Genomic DNA, 23,642 nt, shown 5'->3' on the forward strand with positions numbered 1-23,642 from the left:
TAATATCAATGAAAAAGTTCTTAAATGTTCTTGAAACTATGAATAATAACAGCCCTTAAACCTCAAATTGCTCCAAGTGTTTTCATTTACTTCAAAAGAAAACTGTTGAAATAGGTATGATTATAGACAGTCCAAACCGATATCTCCCCCCTTCTTCAGACATAAACAGAGTTAACCTTCCAGAGAGTTGTTATTCTATGGTCTTCTTCTCGCGAGCTCTGTACATTGTCAGTACGCGACGATCGGTAGAGCTGAGGATAGACGCTACGCTAATTGTTTGAAGTGCTGTTTCTTGTTACGTCGTAATAAATACATTCTAAATGTTGAAAAATATGCCGTGAAATAAATATCGTCCCATAATAATCCCCGCAACAAGAATCGCTCGCAACTACACGCGGCAGAGGCAGAAACATCGTTCATCGATATCACGAACGAGGCTGCACGGCAACGTTCCATTCAAAATCAATCCAATTGTGAGGAAGCTTTGTTGAAACGTCGCTCCGCTGTGACAGCCAGTCGGTATGTAAACTGGTTCCAAAAATCCTGATCGACTCGAAACTGTTTGCCATGTAGGGTATAAAGGGTAACGTTTGCGGCCTAATACGGAGAGAGAAATTATTTTTATCGGGTATGAATGGAAAAAAAAAAAAAAAAAAAAACGAAGAAGAAACGGAAAATGACAGGCGGATTTTTGTAACGAGTAGTAAAGCGAATATGAAATAAAATAAGCTCAACGTAGTTTACTTGGTATAACTTTACAAGTTGGACTCGAAGAGCTGAAATTTTCCTTATAAAGTAACGAGAAATCAATGAAATAATTGTCGATCGCTCGAAGTCACGTAAATCGTTGCAAGTCTTGGGATGAACAACGAATGGTTAGAATTCATTGAAGTTCTAATGATTTTTGTCCGTAACCATCAACCATATCTTCACTTTTAGTTAATTTCCAATTTACCAAGTGATTTCCATTAATTTTCAACCGATTTTCCCATCGTTCTAATTAATCTCCCGCGATTTGTCGTGATTCTCAGTGATTCAATCGAGTCTGGAAATCACTGAAAATCGTTCCATCAATGAATTAAGATAACTGATTCGATTTCCAGCCCCTCGATGCTGCACCGCAAATTACGAGTCTTCGAACTGATCCCGTCCGAATGTTTCCCAACAACAATACTGCACTGCAGCCATTGGAACTAGACAACAGCGACGGGAATGCCGAGGACTGTCCACTATCAACGACTGGCGACTAGCCAAGGTGTTCCAAAATCGTTGGAAGGTGCTACGGCTGAGTCGTTACCGGCATGTATTAATGTTTACTCGAATTGTTCTGCGGATATCGTGGAGAACGGAAACCGCAGCAGGTATATTCCCGCGTATAACGATTTATATCTATATATATATATACATATGTGTGTGTGTGTATGTATGTATGGGTACATATATAACAATAACTCCGCAGGATTTTGCGGAGGAATTTCGAACTGCGTTTCGGTGATATTCAAACACGCGCGGTTGCTGATTGTGGATAGGAATTTTGACTCTTGTGTGTGTGTGTGTGTACGTGTGTGTGTAAGGGAGAGAGAGAAAGAGATAGAGATAGAATGGCGATGGCTGGCGAAGGAGCATTCCGTAGTTGGCGGGCTACAATTACTTAAGTCGAGCAAACAGCATTGAATTCGGGTCGCGAGTGCAGCTGGCTGCCGGCTAACTCCCGAGGAATTCCCCGTCAATTACTTACCTCTAATTGTTCCTTTGCCAGAGTAGAGAATTATTCAAACTTCCCGCCTTCCTATTCCCCGCGAGGCGGGAAGTTTGAATAACGAATTTAAGTGAAAAGCGTCGGTATGGAGAAAAGATAAGGAAACGTCGATACTTCGAAGCGTTTTTCGCAAACCGTTCCTGCCTAGGGACACGTGTGTCGTCAGAAACGGAGGTCTTGTAAGTAGCGAGTAGCTGTCTTTCGCATTAAAAAATCAATCCATCAACTCGCCCCGCGCCTCCCGGTTGTGACAACGTCGACGTTGCTGCAGGGTGGGGGGGGGGAGGAAGAGGAAAAGTGGCTTTGGAAAATGACTGAAGGTGACTCGGGGGGATGGAAGCGAGGAATGAAGGAAGAAAGAAAGGAAGGAAGGAAGGAAGGAAGGAAGGAAGAAGCCAACCAACCTTGGAGGCATCCTTCGTCCTTTCCTCATCCCGCAGGTTCGCGAAGCATAATCCAATTTGTGGTCTCCCCCGAACGAAGGAGGAGACACGAAGCGTCACTTTCAGCGACGTGTGCCGACTCCCTGATGAAATAACAATATTGTTTTTCTATCTCGCGATATAAAACATTGATATCTGCTCTCCTCGTCCTTGCGATATCTGTACATACGTACCAACACGCGTATGCAGACACACGGACGCGCAGTTAGAGAGGAAGTTAACTTCTTACAACACATGTTTGTATGGGGCATTCCACGCCGATTCAGTTAACGGTTGATCGTGACATTTTTTTTAATCAACGATTCTTCCTACTTTAGAACGATTTCTGAAAAGCTTCTGAAAAATTTTCAAATACTTTTTCAATCACTCGTCTTTACCCTACGATTTTTCAAACCCATCGCAAAAACGTTTTTTTCTATTTTTTTCAATCGATTTTTCTGTTTTCATACATGTCGAAAATCTACTATAAAATTTTGAAACAAATCGTAAGTGTGTTTTATAACCGGAGAAACAAATTGATAAATCAGCACTCAAATCGGAGATACGGTATGTATTGTGATGGATTTTTAACAGGTACGAAAATAGAAAAAACGATTCAAAAAATAGAAAAAAACGGGTTCCACTTTGAATATTACCGTGAGAATGTTTCGTTTCGAGGACGAAATTTTTTTCCTCCTTGTTTAATAAAAATCGATTTGGGTGTTCTTGAGATGGGTTTGAAAAATCACAGGGTGAATACGAGTGACTAAAAAAATGTGTAAAATTTTTTTTAAAGCTGTTCAAGAGTCGTACTAAGGTGAAAAAAATCCTTGGTGAAACTGAAAAATGTCGTGATCAACCGTTTGCTGAGTCGGCATGGAATGCCTCATACGTCCGTATAGGTGTAGTTGCGCATCGAGAAAGTATTCTACCAATATTCTGCCGGCCTTCGCCCCCGTGTAGCGAGTGGACAATGGGGGTAATAAAAGTGGCGTCGACGATGTTGCGGCATGGCAATGGAAGCGGTGCACAAGTGCCGACAACCGTACGAGCCTAGGGCGAGTATAATAATACGGGGGGCGAAGGGCATCAATAGGAATGCCATTTGAAGGCGGTCTAAGAAACTGCTAATAGAGCCTCGCGGGTTGCGAAAAGAGCCCGCAACCTTCGGACGATGATGCCGAGGGGCGGAAGGGTGGAACGGAGGAAGGGAGAAAGGGTGATTGAGTGCCCCGTCCACCCCTAGACGAAACACAAAGGGCACGTTACGTAGCGGCCACCGCGAACTCCTCGCCCATTAACAGGATTCGATTGGCCCTCGAGTCCTGCTCCTTACGCCTCCGGTTCGGCGAACGTCAGCAGGGACTTGACTTCGAGCTTTTTTTTTTTTTTTTAACAATGAAAATGACAACAGTCTAAGCGATTTGAGTTTGAGGGCCTGATTGTTGTAACAAAATGACGGCATGAAGCATATAAGTAGCGAACGACTCCGAACTCGATCTCCTGACATCATTTGTCCAACTCGTAACGGATGAAAAACATTTTTTTGAGTTGAAAACAACTTTTCGGATTAGAGCTCGTAGCCCAAATGATCAAAAAAAAAAAAATTCAAATATATATACGATTACGAACAAAAAATTTCACATTTCGACGAAAAAATTGTTAGAATGTGTAAAAAAAAAAATGTTGGGATTGAAATTCAAAAATTTAGTAATAAGCTCGAATCGATAAACAAGTTTTTAAGATCGTGTCAAAATTTCAAGTCGATCGGATAAAAATTGAGCGAGAAATCTGTGCTGACGAATTGTAAACGTGGTCGTTCGGTACTTATATTCCAAAATATTCTTGAAGCTATAAATAATACAGCCCTCAAACTCAAATTGATCTATGTGTTTTAACTTTTTTTAAAGTAAAAAAATACTCCCAAAAACAGGTATGATTTTAGACCATCCAAACTTTAACCCCCCCTTAAATGTCAAATTTTGCTGCCTCTCGTTGATACTTCGCCGTTTCTTGAGCTCATTGCGAAACGAGCCTCATCCCATCCCTTAACTCGACGATCATATTTTGTTTTTTTTTCATTCGCTTCAGTTGTATATTATCTTACGATTCACGGATGACTGAAAGACTAGTTTCTTTGCTGTACAAATGCCATCGTTCGACCGAACCAAGGGGTGCGTTTCACTCTCAGACTCGGTGTCGCCATCTCTGAGGAAAACATCGAGACGCGCAACCCCTGTAATTTTATCTCAGACCTGAACCCTACCTGAGCAGCATATTGCGTGAACTGCCATGAAAGAATTTTCTTGAATTTATTAACAAAAGCTTCCTTTACTTCACCGTTGATACATTTACGTGAATGACGAAAATTTTAAACAAGCATCGAACATCGCACAAGCAATTAACCGACTTGGTTTACAGGGGTTGAAATTTTACTTCCCAGAGGTTACACTCTTTAACCCTTTCAGCCACGCAATTCGGTTACTTGAAAATGCAAAAAAACGAAGGATTTCGTATGGTATGTACAAAAAAGAGTGCCACTACAGTGGCTTCTGCGATTGAAAGGGTTGAGGTGGTTAAAGCATGGATTCCTCGGGGCAAAGATATGCCGATTTTCGAATAATTCAGCCGGAGACTAACCCGCGAACAGCATAATAAACTTACATCGAGTAGCAGACAGCGAATGGACAGGTTCGAGGGCGAGGGGATGAGAAACCGGAACAGGGGGTTGGGGTTGGGTCTGTTTCAGATCTCCCAAATACCAATTAGAGACGGAAACTTCCCCTTTCATGTTGATTCCTGCTCCGAAGTTATCTCAAAGTTCGCATTGTTCTCCTCTTCGCGGGATCCCAACCCAATCTTCACCCCCATCCCCCGTCGTTTTCACACAGCTCAGGTACTTCCGTACGTCATCAACACTTAGTTCGATACTGCACGACGACCAATTCGCGAATGGTGGTTTACAGAGTTCTCGTCTTCACGCAAGATCACTTTGAAAGTTTTCCCGAACAATTCTGCAAAGAGCAACCCCCTGATACCAGTTTTTGTTCAATTTTTTTTTGTTTGTTTTTTTTCGTTCCTTTTCTTTTCACACTTTTATCGCGAAACAAAATTTTTCGATACATCGTCAGAGCTGTGATCTAAATACTCGATAAATTGTTTCAAATTTTCTTCAACAATTTTGTATCACAAGGGGCGAAAGAGAAATGAAAAACTGAGAAATATACAGTCCAGCATCAAAGTGACGTCTTGCGGCCAACAAGGGTTGCAAAGAGTGCTTTTCGCTTCCACTCAGCCCGCAAAATTAAGGAGCGCTAATCGATCGTGGAACGGGTTTGCAAATATTGAAACCGGTTGTTGAGGGCCTGACGACGCAACGGGGGGATGTTTCGGGCAAATATACCCTTGGTAAACATAACTTGTTCTTTCTCGAACCGCAGCTGTCACCCCCTCCGCTGACCGTACGATCGTGAAATTTTCCCGCGGATAGATTCCGACCCGGCTTAGAGAAATGAAGATTTTCATTTCGCCGGTGTGTTTGTGCCTGTTGGGGGATGAAAAAGGTGGGGGTGAGGGGTGGTGGACCGCCAGACATCGAGGGGTGGAATCGGTTTATCTGAAAATGCGGAACTGACGGAGGTGTTAAATTCCGCCGACCGTAAATTGAATTAAATCATTTAACGGCCTTATGTTTCGAGGGTGCGCAACCCCCGCGAGGCTCGGCCTCGTCGCCGCCCCTCGAATACCCGGGAGCTGATAAATGTAACGAACGTTGTACCGGCGGCTGGGGTGAACGGGGGTCGTTTCGACGGACCGGAACTCCATTTGCACTATCTTTAACTTCGCCCCCGCGAACTTTAATTATTCACGCCTCCCTTCCTCCCCCTCCGCCCCCCCCCCCCCCCTCCCCCGTCCAACAGCTCGGACCCTAATAGCGACACCCTGGGAAAATGTTTATCTCCGATTTCACCCCGCAAATTGACACCCCTACTTATTCGGCGAAGATTCCGCGCGTGTATAATAACGCGTTTTGCCCGCAGGGAGCGTAGATCGCGCCTTTCTATATCGCCTCGCTTTTCTCCGTTTATTCCTCCCTCCCTCGAATATTACAGCCGTCCCGCTTATCGCCAATGACTTCCGCAATTGTCGTCGCCTAAATGCTTCAATAGAGGGCGTTCCTTCTAATTAGACGCTCGGTGAACTCTGCTTTACGCAAGAGGGAAGAATATCTCTGTTACGAAGGTTTTTTCGCGGTAACTTTTTAACGCGAATTCGATTACGCTGAAATTGTCGTTTTGAAAAATAAAAAAACACGTCGATACAGCAGACGTCGGACGACGAGTGATTTTAAGCGCTTTAGAAGGAACCTCAAACATATTTTTGCGAATTTGAAACCAAAAGCTTTTTGCTCGCAAAATCGATTTCCAGGACCTTTTTAAGAATAATTTTTACCCTCGGAACACTTGAAAAAAATATTTATTTCAGAGTCGATTATAACGTATACTTTTTTTGACCTGAAAACCGGGACTACAAGTGGAATATTATTCCCTTTCAATTTTTTTTCCTCATTTGCGGGAAACATGAGATCACCTTGCTTCGCTGAGGTAGTAAATCTATCCGCGTGAATAATCTTTGACTTTATTCCCTTGTTGCATAATGTAATATTACACAGGACTTCTAAAATTTTTTTTATTTCAGCTACGTGGGATGTTTTTGGTAAATATTATGTTTTCGAGTATGTTGAATTCAAAAATTACGTACGGTATTCTTGCAAAATACAAGGTGTTTGTATAAAAAAAAGCATAACAATAATGAATAACAACACCATTTTATCGCAATGAACTGAACAATATTTCTCATAAAATTAAACAAACAATTTCTTTATGAAATGTATTTAACATTCCGTGTTCGTTCTTTTCGCATACGCGAAACCTTTTCTTCTTCTCTTCGATACCTCTCCGAACACGCTTCCGCTTTCCATTTTCTCTTTCCCTGTTTGTATTTATTCTCGAGTCACACTCTAATACACATCAAATAAAAGTGAGAAATCACTTTTGCATAGGACTTTTATAATCGAGAACAGGATACCAGATTACGAATTAAACGTGAGATTCACGCTAAACGAAACCGCAAACACGACTTCAAGAAAAAACCTGACGCGATGAAACTTTTCGAGTATTTTCCCCGGTTTCAGTGTGTGAAAATCTGTAAAAAACATTATAATAAACTTATCCAATTTTTCGTTTTCAGACCTGCGTTGCAATGTCTGCATAGTTTAATTCCCTCGTTCTCATAATTTATCCTGCAAGTTATCCATCACCGGAATGCAATGTTCGAAGGCATGTCGCGTGAGACATTCGGCTCGACATACTTTTGCGGCACATTATCTAGCACAGATGCCTGTCGAAGCATATACGCGTCACACACGTCAGCCCATAATTCTCCACGTTTTATGTACATCGATACACTCGACGGCTTGTACAGCAGCTCCGTGGCACCGCTGCTTCTTCTTTTTATCCCTCTTCCTCCTCCTCCTCCTTCTCCTCGTCGTCGTGACACGCGGAGTAAAAATTTATGCAAAAATCAATATACCTTACACGGTTACGTGACGGGCCAGAAGTAACGACATCTGAATATCCGCTGCAGAGTTCCGTCGCATCGTCTAGTCGGTGTCGTATTTTATTTTTCAAATTTTTCTGTTCATTTTTTCTCTTATCAATCAACGAAAATTCCTCAAAAACATTCCCGTTTCCGGTTTCTCACAACGAAATGTCAATTTCCATCTGCGGTTCAAGAGAATAATTATATTTTATAATTCAATTTTCCTCTCTCTCGTTCCCTCAATTCGATAGATAAGTTAACGTTTTGAATTGAATCTGACAAATTTTCTACGATCAAATCATTGGTTGCTTGATTTTGTTTTTCCTACCAATAAGAATTAATCTCAGATTATTCAAGGAATTCTTATTTCCCGAAATGTATTCACTTCATTCTAATAAAATTTGTAAGTAAGCGAATATTGTTGTTACTGGAAGAGTCTCAATTATTTGAATAATCCTTAGACGATGTTAACTCTATTTTAGTAAAAAAAAAAAAGACGGATGATTAAAAACCTGCAATGACTTGAATAAAAAAAAAGGGCTTATCGAATGAAGCATCAGAAACAAAGTTAAGGATGTACTAGCTATTCATTCTCAAACAAAAGTGAGTCTCATCAACAATATTGAATGGTTTATGACAAAATAAAAATCCGAAAAAATAAACCACAATAAAGGTGATGAGAAAACTGAATTTGAACCGTAATAATGCTTAAAAGTTATCAATGAACTGTTTAAGCAAAACATTGTTCAACAAATTTATAGGGAATGTTTTTTTTTTGTGATGTGAAATAAATTCTTTGATTTTTCTGAATATACATGAATTTTTAAAGAATTTACTCGTTATTTTAAAATTTCTGTTTTCGAAAATTAGTAAAGTCTGCATTTACGAAACTATTCGTTAGATGCCCCGGAAACTTCTTAATTGTAACGAACAACGTTTTTACGAAAACGTATCCAAAATCGACGATTTTTCCTCTATTTTAAAAAATGTTAAATCCTCGAAAACGGAACTTTCAAAACAATGAGAAAAGTTCTTTAAAAATTCACGTTTACTCAGAAAAATCAACGAATTCATTTCACGTGACAAAAAAAAAAAAACATACCCTAAAAATTTGTTCAACAATGCTTTCTTCAAACAGTTTATTGATAACTTTTTGGCGTTATTATTATTGAAATTTAATTTTCTCACCGTCTTCATTGCGGTTAATATTTTTCCGATCCTTATCTCATCGCAAAGTACTAAACATCGTCGACGATATTCACTTTTGGTCGAGACTGTACAGCCAATGCACCCTCAAATTTTCCTCTCCTTTACTTTTCGCGACCCCGTTCCCCGAATGAGTCAACGCGCCAAAGTCTCGGGGATCTTCAGGGTTCACTTGCGACCCCCAGAAAGGTGACCCCTGACCTTGGCGCAGTTGCATCGGTGCAGTTTCGAGTCGGGGTGGTTTTAGGGTAGACGGGAGTCGTGAGAGACGAGCCACGTGGCGTTTCGAGAGCCGGTGCAATTCTCGCGCGTGCCACGAAGACGCGGATGGTTGGGGAGGGCGAAAGGGGGCGAGGGGAAGCCTGGCTCACGCCCTCGCCCTCGCCCTTTCCTCCCTTTTCTCCACCTTCAACCCTGCATCCACTGCCTCCGCAAGCGCATATCTCATACCGCGGCGCTTTCTTTAATGGACCCTCTTAATAATGTATCAATCTCGCTTACGCGCCCCTGGGTTTCGAAGCATGCGACCCTTCGCCCCTTGCGATATTCAATTTTACCCCACCGCATGTATGCACAATATGTACATGCCCCTGTTTCTGCCTTCTTGATCGATTCAACCTGGCCTTGGCGGCTATCGCCACGCGAACACGGCGAAACTGTAACGAGATGTTTTAAGCATGGATGGATTTTTAGTGTGTGGTATGGTACGTATCCTCCGGAGCCGAAATATTCTCTTGGACACAAATACCGAAAATCAATAGTTTCCGAGATACAGGCTTCGTAAGGGGGTGGATGGATTTTTTTTGTATCCTATGGATTACGCGATTTTTGCGAATTATAAAGCTTCGCAGAGACTCCGCAGACGCGTGATAAACAGGACAAGTCGATTGTTGCAAGAGTCGGAGGGTCTCGTTCTTCGTGCGAAATCCGACGTTTCACCTCCTTCCGGTAAACCAGCGAATTCGTGGATGAAATCAACGCGTCGATGGAATCGATCACAGCCTTCTGCCATCACAGATTTCGCGTCCACTCGAGGCTTCATAATTGACGAAAACCACGAAATCCATGGATATCAAAAAATCTGTACACCTTTCTTCCGAAGCCTGTATCTCGGAAACTACCGATTTTTGAGCGGGAAGAAATGTACTATGAAATACCGAAAATCCATCCGATTTGAGCGGAAGCCAATTTCCATAAGGACTCTGCAGGATCCTCTCCTCAAGATTACACAGTTATAGAAATAACCATCGAATATTAAATTTTTTTGTAAATACACACACACATGTTTTACTTGTACGATTTATTTATCCGCCACATCGTGTCACTTTTACTTATCAGAAACAGGGACAACTGCCTCGTGTCAACGTACCGTCTGCCTGAGACCTTATTTTGCTTTATGGGATCGATGGAAGAGCGTGGCAAAGGACGCGGGCGGTTTTTGTGGGTAAAAACATCGTTAACGTGACAACGCGAAGGCAACGAAAGGCGACGGGAGGAGGATGAGCGAGGCTCGGTGCTGGAGGAGGAGGAAGAAATTCTTAATACAGCTGCCTGGGGATGGGGATGGGGGGAGGATTGAGAGCGCATAGCGACGTACCTGTATTACAATTTCAAATGAACGACCGACTATTGAATTAACTTCATTCATGGGAATAATAAAGCTTGTTTTCCCCGAGAATTCTCCGGCTCTTCTTATTCCGAGGAAAATTATTATATACCGCCTCGACTAATTCGACTAATGCGATGCGAACAAGCAAAAAACTTCCCACCGTCCCTTCGGCTTCCTATACAAACTCCGGAGACAGTCGACTCCGGATCCTGGAACTCCGCCAAACTGCACTTTGCTTCTTCCTGCTGATCCTGTAAGGATAGTGACCGAAATTAATCCCACTCGAGGGTCGACGGTGAATTTACTTTTTTTTTTTCTCAAAAAATCAAGTCCGGATGTGAGTCTTTGAAACTGTACCAAAGTGACGGGACATTCTCGTCAGAGGCACCAAACGGCTAGTCCTTGAAGGGTTAGGTGCGTCCTGAACTTTCAAGGAATCCATTTTTTCTATAATTTAAAACAAAAATATAATAACAGAATTGTTTTAATCGTAGTGGAGTTTTTGAAAATTCAAGATCCACCTGACCCCTTGAACCCCGTTTCGGGGACGATTAGCGGGTGGTCCAACAGCTCGGGCAGCCCGGCGCCCGTTAACGAGCGGCCAATGCCGATGAAAAAAAGTGAACAAGGATAAAAAGGCTTCGGTTCGGAGCCGGCGCAGCGTCCTTAAACGCGATCCATCACTCGGTGCTACTTGGCGCAGCTTCAGCGCCATTAACGCGCGAGTATTTTGAACGATTTCGAATTCTCCGTCCATTTCCGCCCCTTAGATTCTTATTTACAACACTCTCGTCCTCGAGGATTCCGCCGGACGATTCCTGCGGGATTAATTCCTTGGGGTTGTCGCGACGCGCTCCTCGACGGATTACCGGTGTTTTCTTAGGTAGTCGGCTGCTGGCGTCCCGGCAATTTGTATTCCAGATAAACCGTTATTGATGCTGCCAATATTTCTTAGTCTTATAAAATAGATGCCGCCCTCGAGGGTGCGTTACTTTATTTATTTCGACGCGACGCCCGCCGACAAGATCGAACGTTGTCCTCGACTCTTTCTGCTCCCGAGCTTTCCATCCCCTTCCGGACTCTCGTTTCCTCAGCTTTTCGCTATTCGATTGAAGCCTGCCGATCTGATGTCGACAGTTTCGTCGTACATTTTTCCAAGGTTTCAAAACCATCTTCAAGGTTCGTTTTTTTTTTTATGAAAAGAAAAGCCGCGATGAGTCTGAGCTGAAAAATATAACCGCGTATGAATAAATAGCGGAACCTGAAAAGGCCGAGAAACGGGATAAAATTTATTCGAACAAGAACACTGGTCAACAAAATTTTGTAACAAGGAAGGTGCTGACTAATTTTGATAAATCTATATACCCCCGTTATAAAACCATATTTGTTTTGATTCGATGAGGTCTAGTTTTTGTGTTATAGCTATTATCAGTAAAATTGAATGTTTATCCTTTTGACTTACATTTTTTGATTCAGGGTGCTTTATTAATTACAATAAATACCAGTTAGTTAGTTACAATAAATAACAAAACACCCTTTTTCGAGAAAACTAAAAAAATCGTATTAGAAAACTATTCGAATCTAAAATATCCCAACATCAATTCTATATTACTAAACCTTGTTCCTAACTCAATCAATTAAAAATTTTCATCTCACACACAAAAAGCGAATTTTTGTTGCCCTGTGTAATCAATAAAAAAGAAAAGGAAAAATCCTTCCTTCGAATTCGAAACTTTCTTCACAAACGAGCGTTTGAATATTACATAACGATCGCGTTACGCGGAAAGAGACGAAACTATAAAGACGGTAACACATTGGTGGGTATAAAAGAAAGTACCGAACGAAGCGAAAGCACCCCTCGAGTACTCGGATGGTTCGATATCCGGTTCCCGGGAGTTTCCTCTCGGGTTTCCGGTCGTCGCGGAAAACCATGGAAAGCTGGAGTCGCCGCATGCAGCCGTAAGTTGTAACCGAATCCGCAACGCGGCCGTCCTCCGGATCCGCGCAACGCGTTCGAAACGCGCAGACGAAGAGTCCCAGGGAGATACGGAGGCCTTATTGGCTCACGCCCCTGACTTTCAGACTTAAGCCGCGCAGTTTTATGCGAGGGAAGAACAGGGGGGCGCAAATCCTCCGCTGCGAGATGTGTATTGGATTACAGTGATTTTCAATTATATCCCCGCGGTACGACATGTGTGGGATACGTTGGAAAAACAACCGCGACTTATCTCGAGACGACTCCCGGGCTTTGCCTCCAGCTGAGTATGATTCGATTCGGAATTTCGCCCAGAGCCGTTATGGAGTTGAAACGCGTCGGTCTGACTCTGTTTTAGACGGCAAAACGACCCAGCGACTATTTTCAGCAGTAGTAGTTGTGGTTTATTTTTGCAAAATTATACATGAATTACAACAAAGTTGTTAATCGAAACATTTTACGATCTTGAAATAGTCTGATATGATTTTTAGTGATTTTTGTACTGATATTTTGAAGAGAAAACAATGGTATTTAATAATAAATAATATAAGACAAGTTTCAACAATCTTATATAAAAATTTATTGAATCTAGTATGAGATGGATTCTAGAATTTTTACGAAGAAAAAAAATATTTTTAATCCTATAAATTAATTTTTATTAACTCTAATTGGTCACTCTGGGTGAAATTCATCACAAACATCTTTCAAACTCCTCGCAGAATCCCTTAGTCATGGTGATTTTGATTAGGAAAACTGGCTTTTTCTGCGATCCTTAAACAATACCTAGAGATATTTTTTTTAGATTTTTATAACTCATCATTACAGCTGGATTTCGATTTTTGGAACTGGGGTGAATTTAACCCCGTGTGGCCGTTATGCGATTCTACTGAAGTGTGACCAATTAGGGTTAAACATTCAATCGTATTGCAGAGAAATGGTATTAATAAAATTGAAAATCTTTAATAACATTAATGAGAAGAAAATGAACAAGTTTTCTTCCTTGAGCTTCTGTGAGGTTGTTGAACATTTGTAGAATATTTTTATAAAATTTTCGAATTACGATCCTACAATTATAACACATCCAAATTGCAGGTAACTAGAAATTTCTACCCTTAAAGAAGCTGGGAAAAATTGTCGGGAATGGCCTACATATAACACGCATTCAAAACAGCATTAAATCACCGTCGGTGAATAATTTTACAATTCCGTGCAATTCCGGGTTTTTTTTTTTTTTTTATCCATATAATTGTACCGATAATTGGTTGGTATAACGAGCTCGATTCGTTGTGGACCAAGATAAAACGAGCGAATGAATAAATAAATAAGGGTGCATAAATAGTAATCGATAAATAATTTGTCCGCCGCATATATGCGGGCTGTTTTTGCGGTTTAATTGCCGCCCGCTGGTGTGGCCGCAACCCGCGTGAAACCGTAATCGAGATTGAATATTCCGCAAGCTCCTTTACCCGAGTTCGGTGTTTAACCGAGAGATGGCGCCACCGTACGGGAGCTTTATCTTTAAACGGTTCTCAACCGGAGCTTGCGACGCAAGGCTGGATCAATCGCGTCGTATCTTTGGACGATTTCAATTACGCGTAATTTATTCGCGGTTTTGACGAAGAGCTTTTCGAACATCACCGAATAAATTGACAGGTAAATAAAATTCGCCGTCGAAGCTTACGGCTACTTTTCTGACATTTTTTCGTCTATACCGAGGAGAAGAGAAGAGATGCGACTGCAGCCCCCGAATGCCGCCGAGGGACCGAAGCGCCGAGGGTAAGAGACGATAAGTGCTGCTTTCCAAACATTCAATTTGTCGAGTATCGTCTTTCCAGGAATTTTAAGACGGGAATAAAATGGAACCTTAGAAACCACCCGCGCCCCGTTTCTTCATTGAACTGCTCGCATCGCCGGAGTGTAATATAATACAACATCGAAGAAAGCTGCTCAGCGTCTTCCCGCAGGAACACAATATCATTCTCGCTCCAACGAGCTTTCGCCGATCCCCCAAAGGAGTCTTGCCTTATACCCCGAGTCGCTATTATCGACAGGAGCTAAGTCAATTTCGATCCCACTTATTTCTCGCGAATGATCGCTGAAGAAAATTCCCTGGTTCGAAAAACGGCCCGGATTTTACGAAAGCACGAAAGCTCGCATCCTGCGGATCGGTAAACCATCCCTGACTGATTGTAATTCGCGTTTCGCACACCGATCGCTTTGCCATAATTACTGCAAACGAATTCTCCGACCGACCCCCCCCCTCCCCTCAAACGTTGAGTGCAATTACGATAAATGAAATCAGGATGACCAAGGACGAGTAACCTAATGAGCTGAGGAGCTGACGTCGAGTCTACAGAGTGGCGAACATTAGCTGAGGCGAACCTCAAATTCCGACGGTCCGAGCTTTCCGCTCTGCGGCTCTGAGGATCCTTCCTTCAAAGACATCTTTGAGGAGCTTGCAGCTGCGGTGAATGAAGGGTGGGGGGGATGAGGTGAATTATTGACCCTGCTGCGAGGTAAAAACGCGGCACAGTACAAATTTCGAACGGGACCGAATGACGGAAATAAAAGCGCGGAACGAGTGGCAGTATAACCCGATTAGGAGAGACCGGAAGCGGGCAATAAAACCGCGTTTGTCTGTGCGAAAGGCGGGGAGTCGTGACGTAGGCGCGCATCCTTCGTGCCGGAGCGACCGAGGGATAGAAAATTAAATATTAATCTGAGAGAAGGGGTGAAGGGGGAAGGAGGAGGAGAGAAGCAGAGAGAGGATGGAGGGAAATGAAGAGGGGGAGGGGGGGGGGGGGGAGAGGCGGAAGCGAGCCGGAGTCTCATCACACATGCCGGACTGCCTGTTCGAATCAAAAAGGCAAAACTCATTTCAGCCGGCACGCAAAAGGGATGCGGAACCTATCCTGTTTCAAATTTTAATCAACCCCCGAGCTTTGCATAAATTATCTTATGGCAACGGAATCCGTTACGCTAGGGGTTAAGTTCTTCGGGGATTTCAACCATCGGTTTCGGTGTAGATATATCCTGCAGTCTTTCGGGGAAATCGAACTCCCTTAGATTCTTCTCTCGTCTTACACCTACAGTAGGTCAGTTGGGATGGACGATGTTGGAAAAAAAAATATCGAAATCGAACTATCGATGTCTTTATGAAAACATCGAAGCATCGATTCTTAACGTAGATGGTGAAAATAAGAGCGAAAATTTTGAAAAATGAGCGGAAAAATTTGAAATTTGAAATTATTATCATTGTTAAAAATTGGCAAAAATACATGAGAAACGTATAATTTCACTCCCGTGGTAAAGAAAAAACTGAATTGCGTGACTGATAGGTTTAAAAAACACATCGCCGTATATCGCCCATCCCCCTCCCCCCTAACCTACAATACTCAACTTGTCGCGACGTTCTGAAATCATCCCGGGAATTCCTTGTTTTCGACGTTTCGCCGTTCCTTTTTCCATTTCTCGTTCTCCCCCTTGTTCCCCGCTTCGGAAACTCACCGGAATCGAGGAATCTGGACCTATGTCTCGTCTTTTGTCAGCCCCAACGGCTGGCAGAAAGGGCGGATCGCTTCTCCAAGGTCTGCGAGGACAGGTCAGCCGTGATCCATCGACCAGAATTCTTCTTTGTCCGCCTTTAACCTGTCCGTCCGTTCTGCGACGTACAAACGTCGCATTCATTATTCGTGCAGCCGCAGCTGAAGGCTCTGCACAAACTTTGTGTAGCAAAAAGTGAAGACACAAAACAATCCGTTTAAGCTTTTTTTTTCGTTTTTTTTTTTTTTTTTTTCGCCAACGGATCAATTTATTTTCCTTTCTTTCCTAGCACTTGAGATTCCTCTTTTCATTGCTAGGGAAAACTTTTAACCCTCTGACTTATATCTGCAGGTGAAAATTGTTGGACAGGTTGGGAAAACAGGAAATAAACTCTCAGGTATTAATTTCGACGCATATTTTTGTGATTTATTGTGACGAAAGAAATCTTGGCGTGACTTCACACTGCGAGCAAGAACGCTATAAACTGAAAAGACCATAGACTATAAAGATGTAACGTACAATGCATGGTCACAGTAGTATCTCTATGTCTAACTGTTGTGGCTACATATTTAACCCTTTGAAGTATACATTTTTACTTACTTAACAAATTCCTTGAAACTGGGTGTATAAGGGTTCTCGAGGTCGCTGCTTTCAAAAATGGGGTCAGATCTGAGAAGTTTTCAACATTAAAAATGGCAGGTCTAATATGAGCGAATAGGATCAATTTTTATATTTTCAGTTCGCCATGTTGGATCCCCCATATTGAATCCGTTATTTTGAATTTTGAAATTTTTCCGTCAGATTCGTTTTCAGAAATGCTAAAAACCAAAGATTACCGAGTTCCACTTTTATAGTCCCCATAATCTTCCCGCAATTACATTCATTCTGTAAAACCAGGCATTTTCAACACTTTGTTTATTTATATCGCTCACTATATTCGCGAAGTCATCAACGTTACCTGTTTTACTCAATTTTTCTGCTTACTATAACAAATGAACTTTTTCTCAGTGTGTCTGATATATATGACACACCGTGCCGCAAAGGGTTAAAAGATAACCCTGTCGGTAACGGCACTTCCGACAAAAATTGATCGGGCAAAATACACAAAGGCGTCGGAATAAATTTCCACTTAGATTAGGAAACGCGTGTTTGTTCCTCCAAGGCACCTCGGGCCACTTTTTCTGCAGGTGTAACTGCGGTATCCCGCCCACTAGGGCCAAATTTCCTTTCGTTATTTCGTCCTCTATCCCCGCGTCGTAACCTTTATTCCAATTGTTATTGTTCCCAGTTACCGTCAAATTGTTATCACGGCCGCGGTCCTGCGGCTTAGCATCGCGTGAATGGCCTCTTGTCGCGTGTCCCGATGCTACGCCCCTGTTCCCGTGGTTCCTTGATGCACGCGACGCGTCACCCGCGTCCTCGACACGCACCCCACACCTTACAAGAAATCGTAAAAATACATGAAAACGAGTCCCCGCGATGCGATATAATGCGGAAGTAAAATAACCGCGCTCCGTGCACCTTCCAAATTTTTCATTCTCATCGGGAGCTTTTATCTCCCCCCACCCCACCGACGTTTTATTGAAAATTGTACTACCGTCATCTCTAGCTTCGAGGGTAAAACAGATCGTCAACGACTTTACCGACTCGACGAGCCAAGCCGCCCACCGATCTGAATTCCTGAGAGAATTTTCAAGTTTTTAAGGAAACAATCGCGTTAATGGCGATAATCAAAGTGGCCATACTTGTTTTCAAAAGCTTCGCATTTCTACTAGCTTCGTAGTCTTACTGATACCTGTACCAAAAGGTGTTTTTTCGATAATCAGGTAATAATTATCGAAGAACTATTCAAGGGTAATATCATTGTAAAAACCTAAAAGAGCGCTTTCTAGACTTTTTTTTTTTTAGATGGATGAAAAAGTAATGTGATAATAATATTTAAGGAAGTTATTTGGCGTATATTCAAGTATAATATACGAAATTATTATTAGGAAATATTCAAACCTGGCGACACTGAAGCCATTCTCGCGAGAAATGTTGAATTCTACTATAGATCCTTAAAAAAAAACGAAAATACTCTATCTACATGTTAATAGCTAGTGAAATACGTCGGGGATCTTAAAAGTATTGATTTTTGTGTGATTAGTGAGGATCTAAATAAAAGAAGTTAAATTTTTTATGAAAAAAAAGGGCAATCGTTTGTTGATAAATAATGTTAAAACTAACTTATCGAAAATCCCCAACGTATTTCACTAGCTAGTAGATTGAGTAATTATCTCTTTTTTTCAGAATAAAATTTGCCTAATAACTTCCTGAAACATGATTATCTTATTACTATTTCTTCCGTTCGAAAAAAAAGAATTAGTCAATAAATCGCTTTTTTCAGATTTTTACATCGGCGTTACCCGAGACGTTAGAATTTTTTATATCCTGCAAATTTCCTCGCGATTTTTATTCCATATTACACTAGACGCATGTTAATAATCTCTCTCCGCCTGGTTAAATAATGAATCGTAAATAGGCGTGGTCATTAATCAAACAAATAAGCCATTTCTCAGCCCCTTGTACATATTATATTTCCCCTCTCTCTCTCTCTCTCTCTCTCACCCTCTCTCGGAGCAGAATAAAAATTGTTCTTGGGTATAAGTATACGAAAGCAATGCGTGAGATAACAATAAATAGTCGAGGCCGACTCTCCCGCATGACACGGTGGTGCACAATGTCCAGGAATTGCCAGGGCAGCCCGAGCAGCGTTGGCGACGATAAGAAATGCCGGGACTGTCGCGTGCTTCGTTATTTTATACATATACCCAGAGCCAACCAGCGTCAACCTAGCCCGTCGACGTTGTTCCGTGTACGTACCTGCTATAATGCGATGAATATTTATAAGGGAGCCGTCATTCCGTAGTAGAATAAAGCTGCGTCCATTTTCGTTTCAGAAGTTACATTGCTGTCGCACAGCTCGCAAGCTCCAGATTAGATTCAGATATAATAACTGAAATATTAATTCCTGGCTCGATTTTAACAGCCGGACGGCTTTCGAACACACACACACGATATATTATACTGTTCGTGGATTGTTCTTACTAATCCCTTTTTTCTCCCTTCCATCCCTTCGCACTCTCTTTTCCACCACCCCTCTCGGGACTAATTAGGCCAATTGAAAAACAGCCGCAGCATTAACGCAGCGTTGGACTTGTAAACGGAAACTTTGTACACTTTGAACTGCGGAATGGAAGTTAAGAGAAAAAAAAAAAAAAAGAAAGAAGAAAATGTTTTTAGTTTCAATTCCGCGGGATAAATATCGTTGTATTAAAAAAAATATCATCCATCCTCTTCCAATCTACAATCGATAAAAATTATTTATAATTACAATGATCAATTTTTTTTACCTATATGTAACGTTGCGACGATACTCAAATCGGTTACTTTTACACACCTGTGATAATCGAGTCAATTTATATCTCGAATCACGCGTCCTTTATTCCATGACTCGGAGAGCTGGCTCGATTATTTTTCCTTTTTTCCTTCCTTCTTATTCCTCACCACCACCTGAGGACAATAACGTCTCGACGAGGATTTCTTCACGATGAACAGGTGTGACTTTGAGCACGTGGGTACCAACAGATTTTCCAACGCTCATCCCTGCGGCTGCTTTCAGGAAGCGTTTCCGGAGTCGTATAAATGTTTACAGGAACTCACTCTATCTCTCTCTCTCTCTCTCTCTATCTATCTATCTATCTCTCTCCGCGCATCCGCGTATGCTCAGACTTTTAATCGTCATCCCCTCCTCCCCCCTACTTTATTCACTTACAGTTATTATTGTGTCTGGTTTCAATTTCTAACTTCGTATTATACAGAGAGATCACATTTTAATTCCAACAAGTAAAATATTACGGTATAAACAATTCCATTCGTAATAAGACGGACCATCGTTATAAGAGCCAAGTGGGGCTTTAACCGTGATCGAGGATCATTCATCAGCGTTATTCACGGTCAGGAAAGCGGGTTTGTAAGAGGGGCCCAAAGGCTCGGGGTGTGAAGTGATTAAATTCCTTATGGGAAGAAGGGAAAAGGGAGGTGATGCAGCCATCGTTGATGCAGCAGCGTCGAACATCGCGGCCGGTGATTTAATCAGCGAAAGTCGTCGACTCCGTTATACATAACGTTAAAGTTCCCGTACGTGGTTGTTTTTGCGATGGGTGAACGGGGTCGTAGAATCTCCCTTGAATTTTATCACCGAAACGATTATCGACGCTGCATTGTTCCCTCCCAAGCGCTAATTGTGTTTATGTTAATTAAAAAGGGACCGACTTGATTTCCCAGGGATATCAGTTCCGATAAGAATCCAAGGGATGGTGCATGGATCCCCGGTGTATACGTACATCCAGATGATCGTCACGTGCACTCCGCACCCCTTTCGCTCTTTCATTATAATATGCAACTACCGTCAGAAGTAGCAACACGACAAGCGAAGAAGAGCCGGAGCAAAGAGGGTGCAGAGTTATCTAAATTGCTTTGTGAAATAAATTAACGCCCCGGTAATTCCTCCTGTAACCGGATCCGTAAGCAAAGTTTCCTTTTCACGGACCAACGCCTCGACGTATGTTTTTCTGCATACATTACGTTAGAATGATCGTAACAACAGTCGTAGAATTCGAGGAGAAAAAAGCGACGTCCAAGTATTAGAACAGCTGAAATCCGATAGGATCGACATATGGACCCGGAGATTGATGAGGCGGTCGGATGAGGGGTATGTGAAATGTCCATTGGTTTGACGAGACCTGTGCATATGCCTTGAACACCTATGCTCACTGTCGCCTCCGGAACGCATTACCAAATTAGACCAATGCGGTGGCCCCGCCTGCCCAATGGTCCGTGGATAATCGTTCTCCACGATCATCGGGGTTCCGGGGCTCGGTTCACCCATCGTGACTCACTTTATTCACTTAGCCTAACTTTATAGCGCTCACACGCTAATATAGTCCCTGATCGAAGAAACGATTTGTCCTACCGTAAACTTGACTTGTGTACATTGGATTGGATTCCATGCACCGATTGTGGGCACCAAACTAGGGGTGGTTCGTTTTATAAACTTTTTTATCTAAGGTGCCACTCGAAATATTTGTGACAATTACTGAAACAAAAGACTGTCGTAAAACCTGGAGGAGGTAGGAAAGTATTTAGAGATCGTTACCAATTATTGTAATTTTTTTTCTTTACTCTTATTTGTACACCTTACGGACTTGTATGTTTGTTTATTTCTTTCGTATCGTGGTCCAATTGATCATCGTTCATAAAAATTTGAAAAATGAACCGCCCTACTACCGCACTATATTGGTACTAGGTACCAACTGATAGTGGATTGTTGTTCCGACCAAGTATAATCGACCAACCATTAATAACAGCTATACCTTCTATATTGTAGCATCGATATATATGAGAGAACAATACGTGAGAGTTCCTACACTCGCATGTGCCATGTGTGTGTGTGTACGCGGTTATTTCAAAAGGGCGAGAGTTGTGGGCCAGATGTCGACCAAAGTCGGCAAATCGAATGGAGAACATTGACACGGGGTTGCTGCTGCCGCTGCTGTTGCTGCTACTACTGCAGGGTCTCCATGTTTTTTTTATTTATCATTCTTTTCACTCCGCCTTTTCACCTTTTTTTATCCCCTCTCCGGTGTATTGTTTCCATTTTTTTTTTTTTTTCTCTTTTCCTTTCATTTTGCAACGATAGCGGTACACGCTGGCGTTCCGCGTGCATGACGAACACAATGGCAGAACGCGACGGGAATAAAAATGGACCAAAAAGAGATGTAGAAAGAGAACGCGTAATGCAACCGACACACGCGACACGCGTGCAGGCGGCGGGGTTCCCGAGTGAAATTGTTCCTGCAGGGTGCGTAACGGGAGAAGAAGGAACACGCCGCTATGGACCATGGACAACCACTCAGACCAATTGCAGTCGAGGGGCGGAAGGAGCAGGGGTCCGGTTTATTGTAAAAGTGGTTTTCCCTTTCACCCGGGCATCGATTCCGACCGTTTCTTTTTCCCCTTCGTATCCAACCATCGGACCTGAATTTTACAAGCGGTCCTACTCGCGGTTCCTTCCAATAGACCGTGTCGGTGAAAAAGCGAAGAATCTTTGCTCTCAGCACGGTTCTCTATGTACGCATTGTTCCCTTACGAAGTTGTGTGAAAAATTTCCACAACTAAACCGAAACGCATTCAGCATTTATTTATTATACACCGTTTCAGAAGCCGGATCTTAGAACGACGGCGATCCGTTGTAGTCCGAAACGTAAACTACAAGGAAAGTGACAAAAACCCGTTTGAACAGATATCCAGTGATGTTATTTGAGCCGATGATGTAGTGAGTACGAGTTATACAGCATCTCTTTTTTTATGCGTATGGATGGAAATGAATTTGAGGAAATTCGAATGACACAGAAACTGAGGTATCGACAATTTGAGAAGTTAATCGAAACTCGAAGACATTACAATCTGATAAAAGAAAGAGAGAATTTTGTCATTTCGAAACTCATGATCATAAAACCTTTTCTCAGATTGTTGATATCTTAACTTATTTTCATATATTTGTGTCATTCGAATTTGGTCAGATTCATTTCTGCCACACCGTCTACCTATATATTATTTCACATCTATCTATCTATCGATATATCTGCCTATCTATCTGTCTATCAAACTATCTATCTATCTATCTATCTATCTATCTATCTATCTTTCTATCTATCCACGTGTCTATCCACCTATATATCTATCTATACATCTATCTATCTATCTGTCTAACTTTATATCCATCTATCTATTACATCTCCGTTATAATTGCCGCGGATAACAATCCTGGAGTAGATTATTGAAAAGGTTCGTTCCCTCCTGGTAACATGTGATCCATTCATCCTGAGGACGTCGAATGCCTCGGCAATGGGAATTACAGGTGGCACTCGGGATCTGAGAAGCTGATGGCTGATGGCTGATGGCAGACGGTCTGTGCAGGGTTCCTCGATATGCCGGCAAGGTTTACATGCTTATGCGACGTGAAGGCGGACGAGTGTGCCGTGAGTACGTAGACGCGGTACGTGCATGCACGCCAGCCAACCAGCCAGGCAGCCGGCCAACAACCAGCCGGCTAGGCGGTAAAAGTTAGCCCCGGCTGAAAGCTTTTTATTTGAAGGGTTGCAAGGAAGCGGGAGAACGGGCGATGCATTATGCAGTACTGTTTGAAGTTGTTCCTTTTTGGCGACTCGCCGCCTTGCCTTGGGCTAAAACCTTTAAACAGCGAATAGCTCGGGGGATTGTTCGAAGGTGACTTGCAGGAATGGCTCCTCCCCGCCTCGCATTCCGCCGATCGAGGTGTCGAGGAGACGCGTTTTCCGGAAAACCTTTCGACGCGCTTTTGACCGTCGCGCGGGATTGTGTCCGCGGTGGAAATTCACTTGTCCGTTGCGGAGCGGAGTTTGAATGGAAAAGTTCAGCAGGGAGGAGAAAACAAAAGAGACGGAA

At 42.4% G+C, this 23,642-nt stretch overlaps 1 protein-coding gene across 1 annotated transcript in view; it reads left to right on the forward strand.

The window, feature by feature from the left end:
- Positions 1 to 245: 245 nt before the first annotated feature.
- Positions 246 to 23,642, forward strand: part of LOC124297413 (epithelial discoidin domain-containing receptor 1-like) — a 143,221-nt gene continuing 119,824 nt past the window's right edge. Inside the window, exon 1 of the mRNA XM_046748411.1 lies at positions 246 to 519. The gene's annotated coding sequence lies outside the window, so the exon portion shown is untranslated. The remainder of the gene's footprint in view (positions 520 to 23,642) is intronic.

This window comes from Neodiprion virginianus, chromosome 2 (assembly GCF_021901495.1).
Source record: "Neodiprion virginianus isolate iyNeoVirg1 chromosome 2, iyNeoVirg1.1, whole genome shotgun sequence".
Lineage (NCBI taxonomy): Eukaryota > Metazoa > Arthropoda > Insecta > Hymenoptera > Diprionidae > Neodiprion > Neodiprion virginianus.